Source organism: Salmo salar, chromosome 16 (assembly GCF_965601325.2).
Source record: "Salmo salar chromosome 16, fSalSal1, whole genome shotgun sequence".
In the NCBI taxonomy this organism is placed as follows: Eukaryota; Metazoa; Chordata; class Actinopteri; order Salmoniformes; family Salmonidae; genus Salmo; species Salmo salar.
In genome coordinates this window covers 40,800,345-40,817,671 of record NC_138306.1, presented here as the reverse complement: position 1 = coordinate 40,817,671, position 17,327 = coordinate 40,800,345, and the positions used below count along the sequence as shown (strand labels likewise).

General features: G+C 41.3%; 1 long non-coding RNA gene across 1 annotated transcript in view; it reads left to right on the top strand.

Annotated features, from left to right (window-relative positions):
* The window catches only part of LOC145861103 (uncharacterized), a 30,510-nt gene that overhangs the window by 2,733 nt on the left and 10,450 nt on the right, over positions 1-17,327 (top strand). The window contains exon 2 of the long non-coding RNA XR_014380902.1: positions 1,386-1,519. This is a non-coding gene — a long non-coding RNA (uncharacterized LOC145861103). The remainder of the gene's footprint in view (positions 1-1,385; positions 1,520-17,327) is intronic.

Here is a 17,327-nt window from a genome sequence, read left to right as displayed (position 1 = left end):
TGAAGGTAGGCCTTGAAATACATCCACAGGTACACCTCCAATTGACTCAAATGATGTCAATTAGCCTATGAAGCTTCTAAAGCCATGACATAATTTTCTGGAATTTTCCAAGCTGTTTAAAGGCACAGTCAACTTAGTGTATGTAAACTTCTGACCCACTGGAATTGTGATACAGTGAAAGATAAATTAAATAATCTGTCTGTAAACAATTGTTGGATAAATTACTTGTGTCATGCACACAGTAGATGTCCTAACCGACTTGCCAAAACTATAGTTTGTTAACAAGAAATTTGTGGAGTGGTTGAAAAACGAGTTTGAATGACTCCAACCTAAGTGTATGTAAACCTCCGACTTCAACTGTATGTATACAGAGACCTCAATCCCAATGGTTTATAATATTACGGTATGCGTTTATTTGCCTGTTCTTGTTCACAGCTGCCAAAGTTCAATTTCTGCTGTGATTTCCTTATTACACCAATACCCTTTCTCTGTGCGCATTGAGTGAACTTCCCATTAATTAAATATTAAAGCCAGCTATGACGTGCAATGATACAAACCAAATATAAGCAAGGTAACTACTTTTCCTGCCATATTTGAATAGTTTGTAATCAAATAGATCATATGTTGTCCCCACATATGACCTATCTTGCATTATTGTAGCACAGCCTATAAACTACACTGAAAATTATAGTTTGGTGTTTGCATACTGTAAATTTGAATTTGGCACTCTCTGCTGGAAGAAATGTGCAAGCACATGTAATGCCCATTAGGCCTGTTTGATGATTGGCACAGTTAATCATTTCTTTAAGACATGCAGCTTCTTCTTACAAAAAAAAGCACACATAATTTATAGCCTAGGTATATAATATGTTCAATCTTTTATTAGGTCAAACTAAATAGAGAGTAGGCCTATCCTGTATGTGCAATAATGTAGCCTACATTCTATTAACCATATTGGCCCACACATTGCTTAACACATGAATTTGACTTGAGAAGCACTTCATAAATGACCCCATCTTATGCAGCCTATGTAAATCCCTGATGAACCTGAATTGCGTAATTTACCCCAAAGTCTCATTTGTCTCTAGTTCATTATTTCCTTGTAAATATACTGTGTTTGCCCGAGGTAGCCATCATTTCATTAATCCATGGCCCAAACGAGTGGCCAGACAGTAAGATTTGCTGTCTTTTTCAGTGGTCATATTCTTTCAAATTTTGTATTGAGATTGTCTATTTTGTTAGGACGTTTAAAGGTATTGCCTGGATATGTTTTTCGCAAATAGTTAAATTCTGAATGTTTTTTTATTAAGACAGGTAGTTATTAGATCATATAGTAGATAATTGATTGAAATGGCAGTTTATTCCACTTTTGTTTTTCTTTACAGTGGTCAGTGCTATTGATTCTCCAGGGACCCTTTGTATGTTTCATCTGCAGTTGAAGAGATGGAGAGGTTTTCTTGTTTTCTCTGACTGTCCTTGCTGTCCTTCACTGCATGAACACCACTCCAAAGTTCCAAGAGTAAGTCAATGATTTCATGTCTTATTGTCTACCTATCGGGACATTTAAATGTCATAAAGTTATACAATTATAAAAACATTTAGGCTAGTAGACTTCAATCAATCAATCAATAGCTTTAAAGCATTGTTTTTGTTCCTTATGCACCATAATAAAATCCCCAATGAGATTTGAATCAAAGGTCATTCTTCCCAAATGTGCTCTTTTTACATGTGTTTTGGAACTTCATAATTTTTTTGTTAATAAATAGTAATATTCACAAGTTGTAGTCTATGTGGAACTATCAGCAAATATTTTGTAGACTAAGCCCTCTAGATTGATTTATGGCAGTCATTCATTCTAATGTAGGCTCCATACTCAACGATCCAGTTGAACGGTGTTAATACTCTTTGCTACAGCTTGAGGGCACTATCAGCTCATGTGACTAAGACCTATGACTCCATACACATGGATTTCTGACACATAAATCCTTGACATCTTGTGGAAACAAGTAATACCCTGGCTTGTGTGAATTCCAATTGTCTGAAGATTGGCCAACTCTGACTTTCCACGCCTGAAACCCACGCATGTAAATTATGAAATTCAGATTATATGGTGGTAGGTAAAAAATACTTTGTTAATAAACGGGAGATCAAAAGAGGCTTGTGAATTCAGACAGACCATATAAGAACATGTCTTTGACACCAAACGCATTTGCAGACTTTCTCTCACCTCTCTGGAATATATATAGTACCAGTCAAAAGTTTGGGCACACCTACTCATTCAAGGGTTTTTCTTTATTTTTACAATTTTCTACATTGTAGAATAGTAGTGAAGAAATCAAAACTATGAAATAACACGTATGGAATCATGTACTAACCAAAAAATTGTTAAACAAATCAAAATATATTTTACATTTCAGATTCTTCAAATCATCCACCCTTTGCCTTGATGACAGCTTTGCACACTCTTGGCGTTTTCTCAACCAGCTTCATGAGGTAGTAACCTGGAATGCATTTCAATTAACAGGTGTGCTTTGTTAAAAGTTAATTTCTGGAATTTCTTTCCTTAATGTGTTTGAGCCAATCAGTTGTGTTGTGACAAGGTAGGAGTGGTATACAGAAGATAGCCCTATTTGTTAAAAGACCAAGTCCATATTATGGCAAGAACAGCTCAAATAAGCAAAGAGAAACAACAGTCCATCATTACTGTAAGACATGAAGGTGTGTCAATCCGGAAAGTTTCTTCAAGTGCAGTCACAAAAACCATCAAACGCTATGATGAAAATGGCTCTCATGAGGACCACCACAGGAAAGGAAGACCCAGAGTTACCGCTGCTGCAGAGAATACATACATTAGAGTGAACTGCCCCTCAGATTGGAGCCCAAATAAATGCTTCACAGAGTTCAAGTAACAGACACATCTCAACATCAACTGTTCAGAGGAGTACTCCCTGTTCACTCATGACTGCATGGCCAGGCATGACTCCAACACCATCATTAAGTTTGCTGATGACACAACAGTGGTAGACCTGATCACCGACAACGATGAGACAGCCTATAGGGAGGAGGTCAGAGACCTGGCCGTGTGGTGCCAGGAGAACAACCGCTCTCTCAATGTGATCAAGACAAAGGAGATGATTGTGGACTACAGGAAAAGTACGACCGAGCACGCCCCCATTCTCATCGTCGGGGCTGTAGTGGAGCAGGTTGAGAGCTTCAAGTTCCTTGGTGTATACACATCACCAACAAACCTATCATGGTCTAAACACACCAAGACAGTCATGAAGAGGGCATGACAAAACCTATTCCCCCTCGGGAGACTGAAAAGATTTGTCATGGGTCCTAAGATCCTCAAAAAGTTCTACAACTGCACCATTGAGAGCATCCTGACTGGTTGCATCACTGCCTGGTATGGCAACTGCTCAGCCTCCGACCGCAAGGCACTACAGAGGGTAACGCTTACGATTCAGTACATCACTGGGGCCAAGCTTCCTGCCATCCAGGACCTCTATACCAGGCGGTGTCAGAGGAAGGCCCTAAAAATGGTCAAATACTCCAGCCACCCTAATCATAGACTGTTTTCTCTGCTACCACACGGCGAGCGGTACCGGAGCGCCAAGTCTAGGTCCAAAAGACTTCTAAACAGCTTTTACCCCCAATCTATAAAACTCCTGAACAGCTGAATCAAAGGGCTATCCAGAATATTGATTACGCTGCTGCAGCTACTCTCTGTTGTTATTATCTATGCATAGTCACTGTAACTCTACCTACATGTACATATTACCTCAATTACCTCGACTAACCGGTGCCCCCTGCACATTGACTCTGCACCGGTACCTCCTGTATATAGCCTCGCTTTGTTATTTTACTGCTGCTCTTTAATTATTTGTTACTTTTATTTTTTACTTATCTATTTTTTACTTAACACTTATTTTTCTTAAAACTGCATTGTTGGTTAAGGGCTTGTAAGTAAGCATTTCACTGTAAGGTATTCGGCGCATGTGACAAATAACATTTGATTTGATGGTGTGGGGGTGCTTTTCTGGTGACACTGTTGGTGATTTATTTAGAATTCAAGGAACACTTAACCAGCATTGCTACCACAGCATTCTGCAGCAATACGCCATCCCATGTGGTTTGCGCTTAGTGGGACTATCATTTGTTTTTTAACAGGACAATGACCCAACACACCTTCAGGCTGTATAAGGGCTATTAGACCAAGGAGAGTGATGGAGTGCTGCATCAGATGACCTGGCTTCCACAATCACCTGACCTCAACCCAATTGAGTTGGTTTGGGATGAGTTGGACCGCAGAGTGAAGGAAAAGCAACCAAGAAGTGCTCAGGAAAAGCAGCCAACAAGTGCTTCAAGACTGTTGGAAAAGCATTCCTCATGAAGCTGGTTGAGAGAATGCCAAGAGTGTGCAACGCTGTCATCAAGGCAAAGGGTGGCTACTTTGAAGAAGTTGTTTAATACTTTTTTCGTTGCTACATGATTCCATATGTTTTATTTCATAGTTTTGATGTTTTCACTGTTAATCTACAATGTATAAAATAGTAAAAATAAAGAAAAACCCTTGAATGAGTAGGTTTTTCCAAACTTTTGACTGGTACTGTATATATTTTTTTATTTTCCTATTTCCATATTTAGTCAATCCACAGCCTACCTGTGTTGTCAGTAGACACTTGGGTTAAACTATGCTGTCTCCAGTGATGACAGTTACTGTTTATCTCTGTTTAGATAAGCAAGCTGCCACAGTAGGCCTGAGTCCATTAAAGTTTTAAAAGGATAATGGTGACTGTCTGCACCACTCCTCCCTAGTAATTCTTCCATTCCTCAGCGGACATTTCTAATTTCAAGCAAACTGCCGAACTCCTCCATAGCGGATATCTCTGGAACTCTTTTTAAGTGTGGACTCTGACAATCAATACAGGCCGTGAGAGGAGTTTGATAAATTGCTGCTGGCATACAATATGCCATGTGTTCTGCCATGCCATGTGTTCTGCCACTTTGCAAACCAACAGTATTGTGTGCATAAATCTTCCAGCGCTGGTGCATTGACATGCAGCCAGGGAGCTTCCCTTTGGCCTCACAGCATTTGTTTGGCTTCCGTGAACACATTGTACATTTGGGAGAGAAGTAATTTTGTTTAGATGGCGATGGCCCAAAGTACATTAATCTTTTCGGAACACAGTAATTGTTAACTCTGAGTGCCAAACATGGTGGTGAGTGGTGAACTTACATGCCCCAGCCAGTTGCCTCCTACACCTAAGACCATGATTGATTGAGTCGTTGTGGTGATGATCTCTGATGTTTCTGGGGAACAATGGGAGAACTCTATGAATCCTACATCCTATACTGGTGATCTGACATCCCATGGCGTTAGGGATGATCAGCAAGTCAAAGTAGCTCTGTTGAAACAAGAAGACCAGAGGCCCCTTAGCATCAAAGCAGACTTTAGTAGTTGACCTCACAGCTTGGGTCAACACAACAGTTGAAATAGTATGAACTAGACCTGGTCATGTGGCTACTAAAGGCTGCAGATCAAGCCAGCCGTTTGTCCTCACTGAATACTGTGACCCTTGGTCCAATCAGAGAGGAAGAGGCGAAGCAAGAGGTTTTACTCCTCCCAAAATCTGTCCTAAAAAAAAAGTTATACATGAGGCTTATTTGATCAAATATACGTTTTGTAATGGTTAGGTTGTTACGAATGCACTGATATAAGTGGATGCCCGTGGCATTTCGGCAACTTTGAAAAAAGCAGCTATATCAGAGTTGTGCATGTTGTTATAGATAGAGGACTCATCATGGATATAACCTGTTTTATCATGGACTTTGCCATTGAGGGCTGCCACCATTTTAAAGTAGTTAACTTAGTGGGGATTCTTATGAGTTGGGAGCAATCAGCCAATGAAGAAGAAGGAAATGTACTACTTTAAAATGGAGAGACCCTCAGTAGCGCTGTCCATTCTGTCACAGACGTTACAATGGCATAGATACAAAGATTAATTGTCTATCTCTGTGGCCTGTTGTTCACATGGGTATCTGTCCTCTCATTGGCTAGAATGGTCCCACCTGATCTCGCCTCCTCTCGCCTGCCTTCTATCTTTGAGGATATGTATTTCCATTGTTAGAGCAGTCACTTGACCATCTTGTACCCCATGTAGCCATTGCATTGACATCAGCACGGATCCTCTAACTCTCAGAGAACAGCAGGATGCTAGCCGCTAATCTCCAAGGCTTTAGCATCATAAGAACCCAAACAGACCCTGCAGCAATCCCCCTCCCCAGAGTCTCCAGGCCCTCGCTACAGCAGCAGCAGGTCGTCTGTCTGCACACCTTCCATCTCTGGGCCCCATGCGTCAGTATCTGTCAGTATGTGCTTTCTGTCACGTGGTGTTCCATCTCTGCATCATTTATCCTGGTGCTCTGGGTGTTGGCATAATTATCGCTTCCTTGGTCTCCCCATTCATCACTGCTCACTAATTTAGCACTGCAGAGGAGACTTACAAACTTTGATGGAAACTAATTAGAAAAGAGAATGAGGCAGAAAATTGGAGGGAGGTTGCTCTTTAAAAAGTACAGTGCGGGGAAGTATAGAGTTGTACTATGAATTTGAATAGTATAATTTGTATGTGTATTTATTAGGGATCCCCATTAGCTGTTGCCAAGGCAGCAGCTACATTTTCCATTTTCCTTGGGTCCAAACACATTAAGGCACTTACATCACACAAAACCAAAGATGAAACTGTACATCATATAAGATTATTACACCACTACATATCTACAATACAACATGTGCAATACCACCATACAGCAATATTACAATGTGCGTGTGTGTAGAGTGCCGGTGCAAGCATGTGTATGCTTATCAAATCAAATTTTATTGGTCACATACACAGATGTTAATGCGAGTGTAGCGAAATGCGTGTGCTTCTAGTTTCGACCGTGCAGTAATATCTAACAAGTAATCTAACAATTTCACAACAACTACCTTATACACACAAGTGTAAAGGAATGAATATGTACAGTTGAAGTCGGAAGTTTACATACATACACTTAGGTTGGAGTCATTAAAACTCGTTTTTCAACCACTCCACAAATTTCTTGTTAACAAACTATAGTTTTGGCAAGTCGGTTAGAACATCTACTTTGTGAATGACACAAGTAATTTTTCCAACAATTGTTTACAGACAGATTATTTCACTTATAATTCACTGTATCACAATTCCAGTTGGTCAGAAGTTTACATAAACTAAGTTGACTGTGCCTTTAAACAGATTGGAAAATTCCAGAAAAGGATGTCATGGCTTTAGAAGCTTCTGATAGGCTAATTGACATAATTTGAGTCAATTGGAGGTGTACCTGTGGATGTATTTCAAGGCCTACCTTCAAACTCATTGCCCCTTTGCTTGACCTCATGGGAAAATCAAGAGAAATCAGCCAAGAACTCAGAAAACAAATTGTAGACCTCCACAAGTCTGGTTCATCCTTGTCTGGTTCATCCAAACGCCTGAAGGTACCACGTTCATCTGTACAAACAATAGTACACAAGTATAAACACCATAGGACCACGCAGCCGTCATACCGCTCAGGAAGGAGACGCGTTCTGTCTCCTAGAGATGAATGTACTTGTGCGAAAAGTGCAAATCAATCTCAGAACAACAGCAAAGGACCTTGTGAAGATGCTGGAGGAAACAGGTACAAAAGTATCTATATCCACAGTAAAACGAGTCCTATATCGACATAACCTGAAAGGCCGCTCAGCAAGGAAGAAGCCACTGCTCCAAAACCGCCATAAAAAAGCCAGACTACGGTTTGCAACTGCACATGGGGACAAAGATCGTACTTTTTGGAGAAATGTCCTCTGGTCTGATGAAACTAAAATAGAACTGTTTGGTCATAATGACCATTGTTATGTTTGGAAGAAAAGGGGGAAGCTTGCAAGCTGAAGAACACCATCCCAACCGTGAAGCACGGGGCTGGCAGCATCATGTTGTGGGGGTGCTTTGCTGCAGAAGGGACTGGTGCACTTCACAAAATAGATGGCATCATGAGGAAGGAATGTTATGTGGATATATTGAAGCAACATCTCAAGACATCAGTTAGGAAGTTAAAGCTTGGTCGCAAATGGGTCTTCCAAATGGACAATGACCCCAAGCATACTTCCAAAGTTGTGGCAAAATGGCTTAAGGACAACAAAGTAAATGTATTGGAGTGGCCATCACAAAGCCCTGACCTCAATCCCATAGAAAATTTGTGGGCAGAACTGAATAAGTGTGTGCGAACAAGAAGGCCTACAAAGCTGACTCAGTTACACCAGCTCTGTCAGGAGAAATGGGCCAAAATTCTCCCAACTTATTGTGGGAAGTGTCACAGGTGTAGCCGTGTTGAATAGACCAAATCACAGCGGGTATGTGGATACTCATATTCTTTTAATGAAAACACACAAAGCATCCACAGGGAAAACAATAAACAGTACTCACGACAACAGGACCAGTTTTGCAGGCTAACAAACGCAGTGCAAAAACAACTACCCACAACCCCAAAGAAAAACACACACTACTATATAGGACTCCCAATCAAAGGCAACTCAACACACCTGCCTTCAATTGGGAGTCCAATCACCAACACAACACTTAACACACAAAAACCCTGCCACGTCCTGACCAAAACTAATACAATTGCTCCCTCTGCTGGTCAGGACGTGACAGGAAGCTTGTGGAAGGCTACCCGAAATGTTTGACCCAAGTTAAACAATTTAAAGGCAATGCTACCAAATACTAATTGAGTGTATGTAAACTTCTGACCCAGTGTGTCCAAACGTTTGACTGGTACTGTATATATAGACTTATAGAGCCAGACAAAGTGTATTTGTACATTTACTGTATACTGGGCCTGTGGATATCTTATGAGTTTTAACTCATTCTGATCAGTTTACAGCCAGGCAATGTACCTTTACAGGACATTTTACAGGCTTATAAAGACTTTTTTGAACTCATGTTTTCATGAAATGGAATAGGGTGCACAATCCATATATTAGTTGTATTACAAGGATTGGCTGTCCCTTATAAGGTCAAAAGTCCTTGTAATGGCACCTGTGTGTAACGGCTCAGACAGCCGTCCTGCATCCCTCCCCATCTCCCTGACGATGCTGCTGTCCCCTGATAAACACACAGATAGAGACACACACACTCTGTCTCTCTCAAAGTACCTGTGGCATTCTAATCCTCTAGAGGGTCTGGTTTATCTGAGCCATCTAACAGGTAAAACAGGAGGGATTATCCTTGTCCATCACAGCTCTGGGCTGATCCCCCTTCTTCAGAATCATCTACTGAGGAGCACTGGCATGGCTTAGCCACGGGGCATCTAGCAAATAGGCTTGCACACAGGTGTTTATGGAAGAGCTGATGGCAGGATATACAGTAGGTGACTGTCGGAACTAGAAGCACAAGCATTTCGCTACACTCGCATTAACATCTGCTAACCATGTGTATGTGACAAATAAAATATGATTTGATTTGATTGTGGAGGCCAGGGCATCTGATGCAGCACTCCATCATTCTACTTCTTGGTCAAATAGCCCTTACACAGCCTGGAGGTGTGTTGAGTCATTGTCCTGTTGAAAAACAAATGATAGTCACACAAAGCACAAACCAGATGTCCTTTATTAGTGGTTTCTTTGCAGCAATTCAACCATGAAGGCCTGATTCACACAGTCTCCTCTGAACAGCTGATGTTGAGATGTGTCTGTTACTTCAACTCTGTGAAGCATTTATTTGGGCTGCAATTTCTAAGGCTGGTAACTCTAATGAACCTATCCTCTGCAGCAGAGGTAACTCTGGGTCTTCCTTTCCTGTGACGGTCCTCATGAGAGCCAGTTTCATCATAGCACATGATGGTTTTTGCGACTGCACTTGAAGAAACTTTCAAAGCTCTTGAGGTTTTCCAGATTTACTGACCTTCGTGTCTTACAGTAGTGATGGACTGTCGTTTCTCTTTGCTTATTTGAGCTGTTTTTGCCATAATATGGACTTGGTCTTTTACCAAATAGGGCCATCTTCTGTATATCACCCCTACCTTGTCACAACACAACTGATTGGCTCAAACGCAAATTCACTTTTAACAAGGCACACCTGTTAATTGAAATGCATTCCAGGTGACTACCTCCATGAAGCTGGTTGAGAGAATGCCAAGAGTGTGCAAAGCTGTCATTAAGGAAAAGGGTGGCTACTTTGAGGAATCTCAAATATAAAATATATTTTGATTTGTTTAACACTTTTTTGGGTACTACATGATTCCATATGTGTTATTTCGTAGTTTCGATGTCTTTCACTATTATTCTACAATGTAGAAAATAGTAAAAATAAAGACAATCCCTTGAATGAGTGTGTCCAAAATTTTGACTGGTACTGTAAATCAATGGTAGTAATGGCTACTGACTGACCGTGCAGGCATTTCCTTTAATCCTTAATATAACCCGTGCGTCAATCTATACTGAACAAAAATATAAACGCAACATGTAAAGTGTTGGTCCCATGATTCATGAGCTGAAATAAAAGATCCCAGAAATGTTCCTTACACACAAAAAGCTTATTTCTCTCAACTTTTGTGCAGAAATGTGTTTACATCCCTGTTAGTGAGCATTTCTCCTTTGCCAATATAATCTATCACCTGACAGGTGTGGCATATCAATAAGCTGATTAAACCGCATAATCATTACACAGGTGCGCCTTGTTTTGGGGACAATAAAAGGCCACTCTAAAATGTGCAGTTTTGTCACACAACACAATGCCACAGATGTCTCAAGTTTGAGGGAGCGTGCAATTGGCATGCTGACTGCAAGAATAACCACCAGAGCTATTGCCAGATAATTGAATGTTAATTTCTCTACCATAAGCCACCTCCAACGTCGTTTTAGAGAATTTGGCAGTACGTCCAACCGGCCTCACAACCACAGACCACGTGTAACCACGCCAGCCCAGGACCTCCACATCCGGCTTCTTCATCTGCAGGGTCGTCTGAGACCAGCCACCCGGACAGCTGATGAAACTGAGGAGTATTTCTGTCTGTAACGAAGCCCTTTTGTGGGGAAAAACTGATTGGCTGGCCCTGGCTCCCCATGGGTGGGCCTGGCTCCCAAGTGGGTGGGCCTGTGCCCTCCCAGGCCCACCCATGGCTGCGCCTTTGCCCAGTCAAGTGAAATCCATAGATTAGGACCTAATGAATTCATTTCATATGACTGATTTCCTTATATAAACTGTAACTCAGTAAAATCGTTGAAATTGTGGCATGTTGCGTTTCATATTTTGTTCAGTATCAGTAACATCCACTGCATCCGCCTATGTCAGCCTTCCGCATCTGCGGTGGAAGGTGGCCAAGCTACAGTGATGTTGGTCAGACCATGAGACATTCCGACAATAGGTCTTCTCACGAAAATGTCTGTAGCATCCAAACGATTTGGCCCACAAACTAATATGACCACTCTATGGAAAGATGAGACATTCCCACAATTATCACGGGTCTGAAGGTAACCGGAACTGGTTAAAAAACATTAATGGTAGTATTGAGGTAATTTTGTGCCAACAAAAAAAAAGGGGTTAAATATGTGTCCAAAAAACTTAAATATTTTCCTTAGCTTTCTTATGTTTCCTAGATACAGGAAAGCCACTTCAAAACCTTATTCCTTATGATTTAATTTTGGACTGTTGGTTTTGTCATTTATGAATGTGTTTTTAAATGCGTTTATATGGGCTATAGTAGCAAAGGCCAAATAAAATATTTTATAAAATGTTTGATACCTAGCTACAGGGGTCCTAAAATTCTAAATTAAATATCTATATGACCCCCCCCCCCCCCTCTTTTAGAGGTTAAAGAGTCTGGAGAATAATGTGGAGAACCACTACGTCTGTTGGCAGCACATTACCAGCCACTTTAACTGAGCTCTTTTCCTTGGCTATCTCCAGTCCTCTTTATCCCCCGCCACTCATTATGTGTCTCCCAGACACACATGGGGTTTCAGGCTATGACTCTGAGATAGTTGCCCTCTCAGCACCGCTGTGCTCTTAACTCGAGGAAAACTCAACCCACATCTCCCAATATAAATCTCCCTTCACCCAGCCTACAGCCAGCAGACATCATTATCTCTCTCCACAGCCCAGAAAATCAATAGCTGGTTGGTTGGAGGGAAATATTTTAAACACAAGGATGGTGAGTGTGAAAGAAAAGGAGTTGTGGTGGTTAGCTAACTGTTCATGAGAGAAAAAGAGGTTGAGCTTCTCACAAATCCACTCTTCAAATCCACTGTTCAAAGCGTCTTTATAAGCAGTAATATTGTTCTGACAGTTTTATTAAACGTTTTAAGAGGCAGACCAAGCAGATTGGGTAATAATTACATGGAGGAAGGAGCTTTCTCTTCACCATAACTACAATGAGGATAATCATAACTGTTCCTACAACTTAACATCTAGCTGCTACAGAATTCTGTTAGTCTGCTGAATTTTGCAACAAATTGAATGAGGGCCTTTCTTAGAGCTGAATATGCTCACAAATGCAATCCGTGTATGCTAATCGTCACAAAGAAAGTTGAACAGACCAACAGCCACGCATTAATCCAAGTTATTTTCTGTTGTGTAATTGAGGCTTTCAACATAAACTTTCTATAATGCTGTATTGCTTCATGCTCATTATTGCCCACTTTCACAATATCAATCTTCCACAGGAGTGAATGTTCGCATTGTCTTTACAGTGTTAGCAGAGTTGTCCTTCACTTGTGTCATTGACCTTGTGAGTTCTTTGGAACATGACTGTTTTCTCTCCGGAATGATGGAATTCTACCAGAAAATGGTTCGTCTCTCGATTCTCCATCTTGCTAATATAAATACAAATGTTGAATCTGTCTGTTGTCCAGGCATGAATGGAGTGTGTTAGAATCGTAGTGCATGTGTGATTTGTAGATCACCATTACAAGAAGACCAAGGTGACAGTGTTCTGTCTGTTGCCTTGGCAACAGCTAATGGGGATCCCTAATAAATACACATACAAATTATACTATTCAAATTCATAGTACAACTCTATACTTCCCCGCACTGTACTTTTTAAAGAGCAACCTCCCTCCATGAGGTTCATGGTTACATTGTGTGTGGCAGGGAGAGCCATCATGATCTGCTACTGGGACGGAATAGTGCACTTTATCATGTACCTCATGACGATACAACGCTTATGGAACACTGTCACCTTGGTCTTCTTGTAATGGTGATCTACAAATCACACATGCACTACGATTCTAACACACTCCATTCATGCCTGGACCAATTAAGCAAGTATTGTATTATATTGAATTGTACCTTATAGTCCCCTTTGCCAAGAGGGCTAAGGCTTTGTACCTCAGAATCTGACATCTTTGTGTGACCACATTTACGACCACACATCATCTCACTGCTGGGCCATTAATTTGCCACTAGTTTACAGTGATGGGAGTAACCACTTTGGGCCATTTCTTTCCCTCTCTCAGTATGTCTTACCATACCCGCAGTCTCTTCTGGGCTGGATCGTTGTTGGCCAACATGAGTGTCTTTGTGACAGGAATTGTTGTAGGTGAGTCTCTCCTTTGCCCCTCCTGTATCCCACAATGACCAAGTTAATCAACTGTACATCTGTACAGTGTTGTAGCATCAGTGTCACAGTGTAGGCTGCCAGTACAACAATGCACTTGCCTTTAGAATTGACAGAACAAAGCAAAACTAGTCTCGAAGCATCTGTTCTCTGGGTTTCAAATGGAGAAGTATCGGAGGATCAAACTAACCCACAACAATGTGTTACCATCATTTTGTATTTAAGTTGTATATTTATTCAATGATGCCCTACTGCGGACTTATTTAGAACATCATTTAAGTTAATTACAAGCTGTGTATAATAGAACCTCCAAGTTATGATAATGTGGTCTCCTCTTTTGGCAAGGTCTACTCTGTTTCTCATGTAAACGTCATGGAAATGTGTCAACTATAACACGGTTAAAATTAGACTGCTCTACTCTACTTCAGATGTACCCAGTTCCTCTTCATACTTTTAGGGGATGAAATGCTCTCTATGTTTCCCTCCCTGGCAGGTAAATTTGGGTCAGATATCCGTCCCGCTTTCTGGCTCAACATGCCCTACCTATTGCTTCCTATATGGGGAGCGATCAAGCTGTTCAACAGCTTGATCGCCTGGGCCCACCCTAGGCAGATACAGGGTGAGATGAAGGGCGCAGCTGATTAACCTGGTGGATTGCTTAGGGCCAGGAGTTTTACCTAACCATGTGACCTCACCAGGAAACTAGGGCTCAGATCATAGAAATAGAATGGGCGTCCCCATAGAGCCCCGTAGTGGAGGTGTCATAATACCCATAAAACCTAGCGGTCAAACAGGGAAATGGTTCCAATCGTTTTTCCACCATACATTTTTCCTATAGGGGATTTTAGAAACACTTAAAATAAGGGCTGTGTTTCGTGTAGTCTTACCCTTACGTGACATTTTGATAACCATGTAAATCTCTTGTGGACAAGGTGACATTTATCAATAAAAATTAACTACCATTCAAAAGTTTGGGGTCACTTAGAAATGTCCTTGTTTTTAAAAGAAAAGCACTTTTTTTTGTCCATTAAAATAACATCAAATTGACCAGAAATAGTATAGACATGGTTAATGTTGTAAATTACTATTGCAGCTGGAAACGGATGATTTTTAATGGAATATCTACATAGGAGTACAGAGGCCCAATATCAGCAATTGTCAGTCCTGTGTTCCAATGGCACGTTGTGTTAGCTAATCCAAGTTTATCATTTTAAAAGGCTAATTGATCATTAGAAAACCCTTTTGCAATTATGTTAGCACAGCTGAAAACTGTTGTTCTGATTAAAGAAGAAATACAACTGGCCTTCTTTAGACTAGTTGAGTATCTGGTGCATTAACATATGTGTGTACGATTACAGGCTCAAAATGGCCAGAAACAAAGAACTTTCTTCTGAAACTCGTCAGTCTATTCTTGTTCTGAGAAATTAATGCTATTCAATGTGAGAAATTGTCAAGAAACAGAAGATCTCGTGCAACGCTGTGTACTACTCCCTTCACAGAACAGCGCAAACTGGCTCTAACCAGAATAGAAAGAGGAGTGGGAGGCCCCGGTGCACAACTGAGCAAGAGGACAAGTACATTAGAGTGTCTAGTTTGAGAAACAGATGCCTCACAAGTCCTCAACTGGCAGCTTCAATAAATAATACCCGCAAAACACCAGTCTCAAAGTCAACAGTGAAGAGGCGACTCCGGGATGCTGGCCTTCTAGGCACAGTTCCTCTTTCCAGTGGCTGTGTTCTTTTGCCCATCTTAATCTTTTCTTTTTATTGGCCTGTCTGAGATATGACTTTTTCTTTGCAACTCTGCCTAGAAGGCCAGCGGTAGTGTATATACTCAGATTTGAAAATGCTAATTAGCATCAAAGTAAACATCATGCAAGACTACAAAGCCCTGCAAGCTCCTGCACGTCATCTCTAGCTGGCACCTTTGCTAACAGGTATATTTAAAGACATTTTGCCAATTTATTCATACAGTGAGGGGAAAAAGTATTTGATCCCCTGCTGATTTTGTACATTTGCCCACTGACAAAGAAATGATCAGTCTATAATTTTGATGGTAGGTTTATTTGAACAGTGAGAGACAGAATAACAACAAAAAATCCAGAAAAACGCATGTCAAAAATGTTATAAATTGATTTGCATTTTAATGAGGGAAATAAGTATTTGACCCCTCTGCAAAACATGACTTAGTACTTGGTGGCAAAACCCTTGTTGGCAATCACAGAGGTCAGACGTTTCTTGTAGTTGGCCACCAGGTTTGCACACATCTCAGGAGGGATTTTGTCCCACTCCTCTTTGCAGATCTTCTCCAAGTCATTAAGGTTTCGAGGTTGACGTTTGGCAACTCAAACCTTCAGCTACCTCCACAGATTTTCTATGGGATTAAGGTCTGGAGACTGGCTAGGCCACTCCAGGACCTTAATGTGCTTCTTCTTGAGCCACTCCTTTGTTGCCTTGGCTGTGTGTTTTGGGTCATTGTCATGCTGGAATACCCATCCATGACCCATTTTCAATGCCCTGGCTGAGGGAAGGAGGTTCTCACCCAAGATTTGACGGTACATGGCCCCGTCCATCGTCCCTTTGATGCGGTGAAGTTGTCCTGTCCCCTTAGCAGAAAAACACCCCCAAAGCATAATGTTTCCACCTCTATGTTTGACGGTGGGGATGGTGTTCTTGGGGTCATAGGCAGCATTCCTCCTCCTCCAAACACGGCGAGTTGAGTTGATGCCAAAGACTTCATTTTGGTCTCATCTGACCACAACACTTTCACCCAGTTGTCCTCTGAATCATTCAGATGATCATTGGCAAACTTCAGACGGGCATGTATATGTGCTTTCTTGAGCAGGGGGACCTTGCGAGCGCTGCATGATTTCAGTCCTTCACGAAGTATTGTGTTACCAATTGTTTTCTTGGTGACTATGGTCCCAGCTGCCTTGAGATCATTGACAAGATCCTCCCGTGTAGTTCTGGGCTGATTCCTCACCATTCTCATGATCATTGCAACTCCACGAGGTGAGATCTTGCATGGAGCCCCAGGCCGAGGGAGATTGACAGTTCTTTTGTGTTTCTTCCATTTGCGAATAATCGCACCAACTGTTGTCACCTTCTCACCAAACTGCTTGGCGATGGTCTTGTAGCCCATTCCAGCCTTGTGTAGGTCTACATTCTTGTCCCTGACATCCTTGGAGAGCTCTTTGGTCTTGGCCATGGTGGAGAGTTTGAAATCTGATTGATTGCTTCTTTGGACAGATGTCTTTTATACAGGTAACAAACTGAGATTAGGAGCACTCCCTTTAAGAGTGTGCTCCTAATCTCAGCTCGTTACCTGTATAAAAGACACCTGGGAGCCAGAAATCTTTCTGATTGAGAGAGGGACAAATACTTATTTCCCTCATTAAAATGCAAATCAATTTATAACATTTTTTGACACGCGTTTTTCTGGATTTCTTTGTTGTTATTCTGTCTCTCACTGTTCAAATAAACCTACCATTAAAATGATGGACTGATAATTTCTTTGTCAGTGGGCTAACGTACAAAATCAGCAGGGGATCAAATACTTTTTTCCCTCACTGTAACTACATTTAGCTAACATTAGATAGTTAATCCAGACAGTCTTACCTTTGCCTCAATGTGGCAGTCTCGTCCATATCATCATCATTGCATTTGTAGTTCTTTATAATAGCCACATTATCAGCTAATTAGCGTTTCATTTGTTGG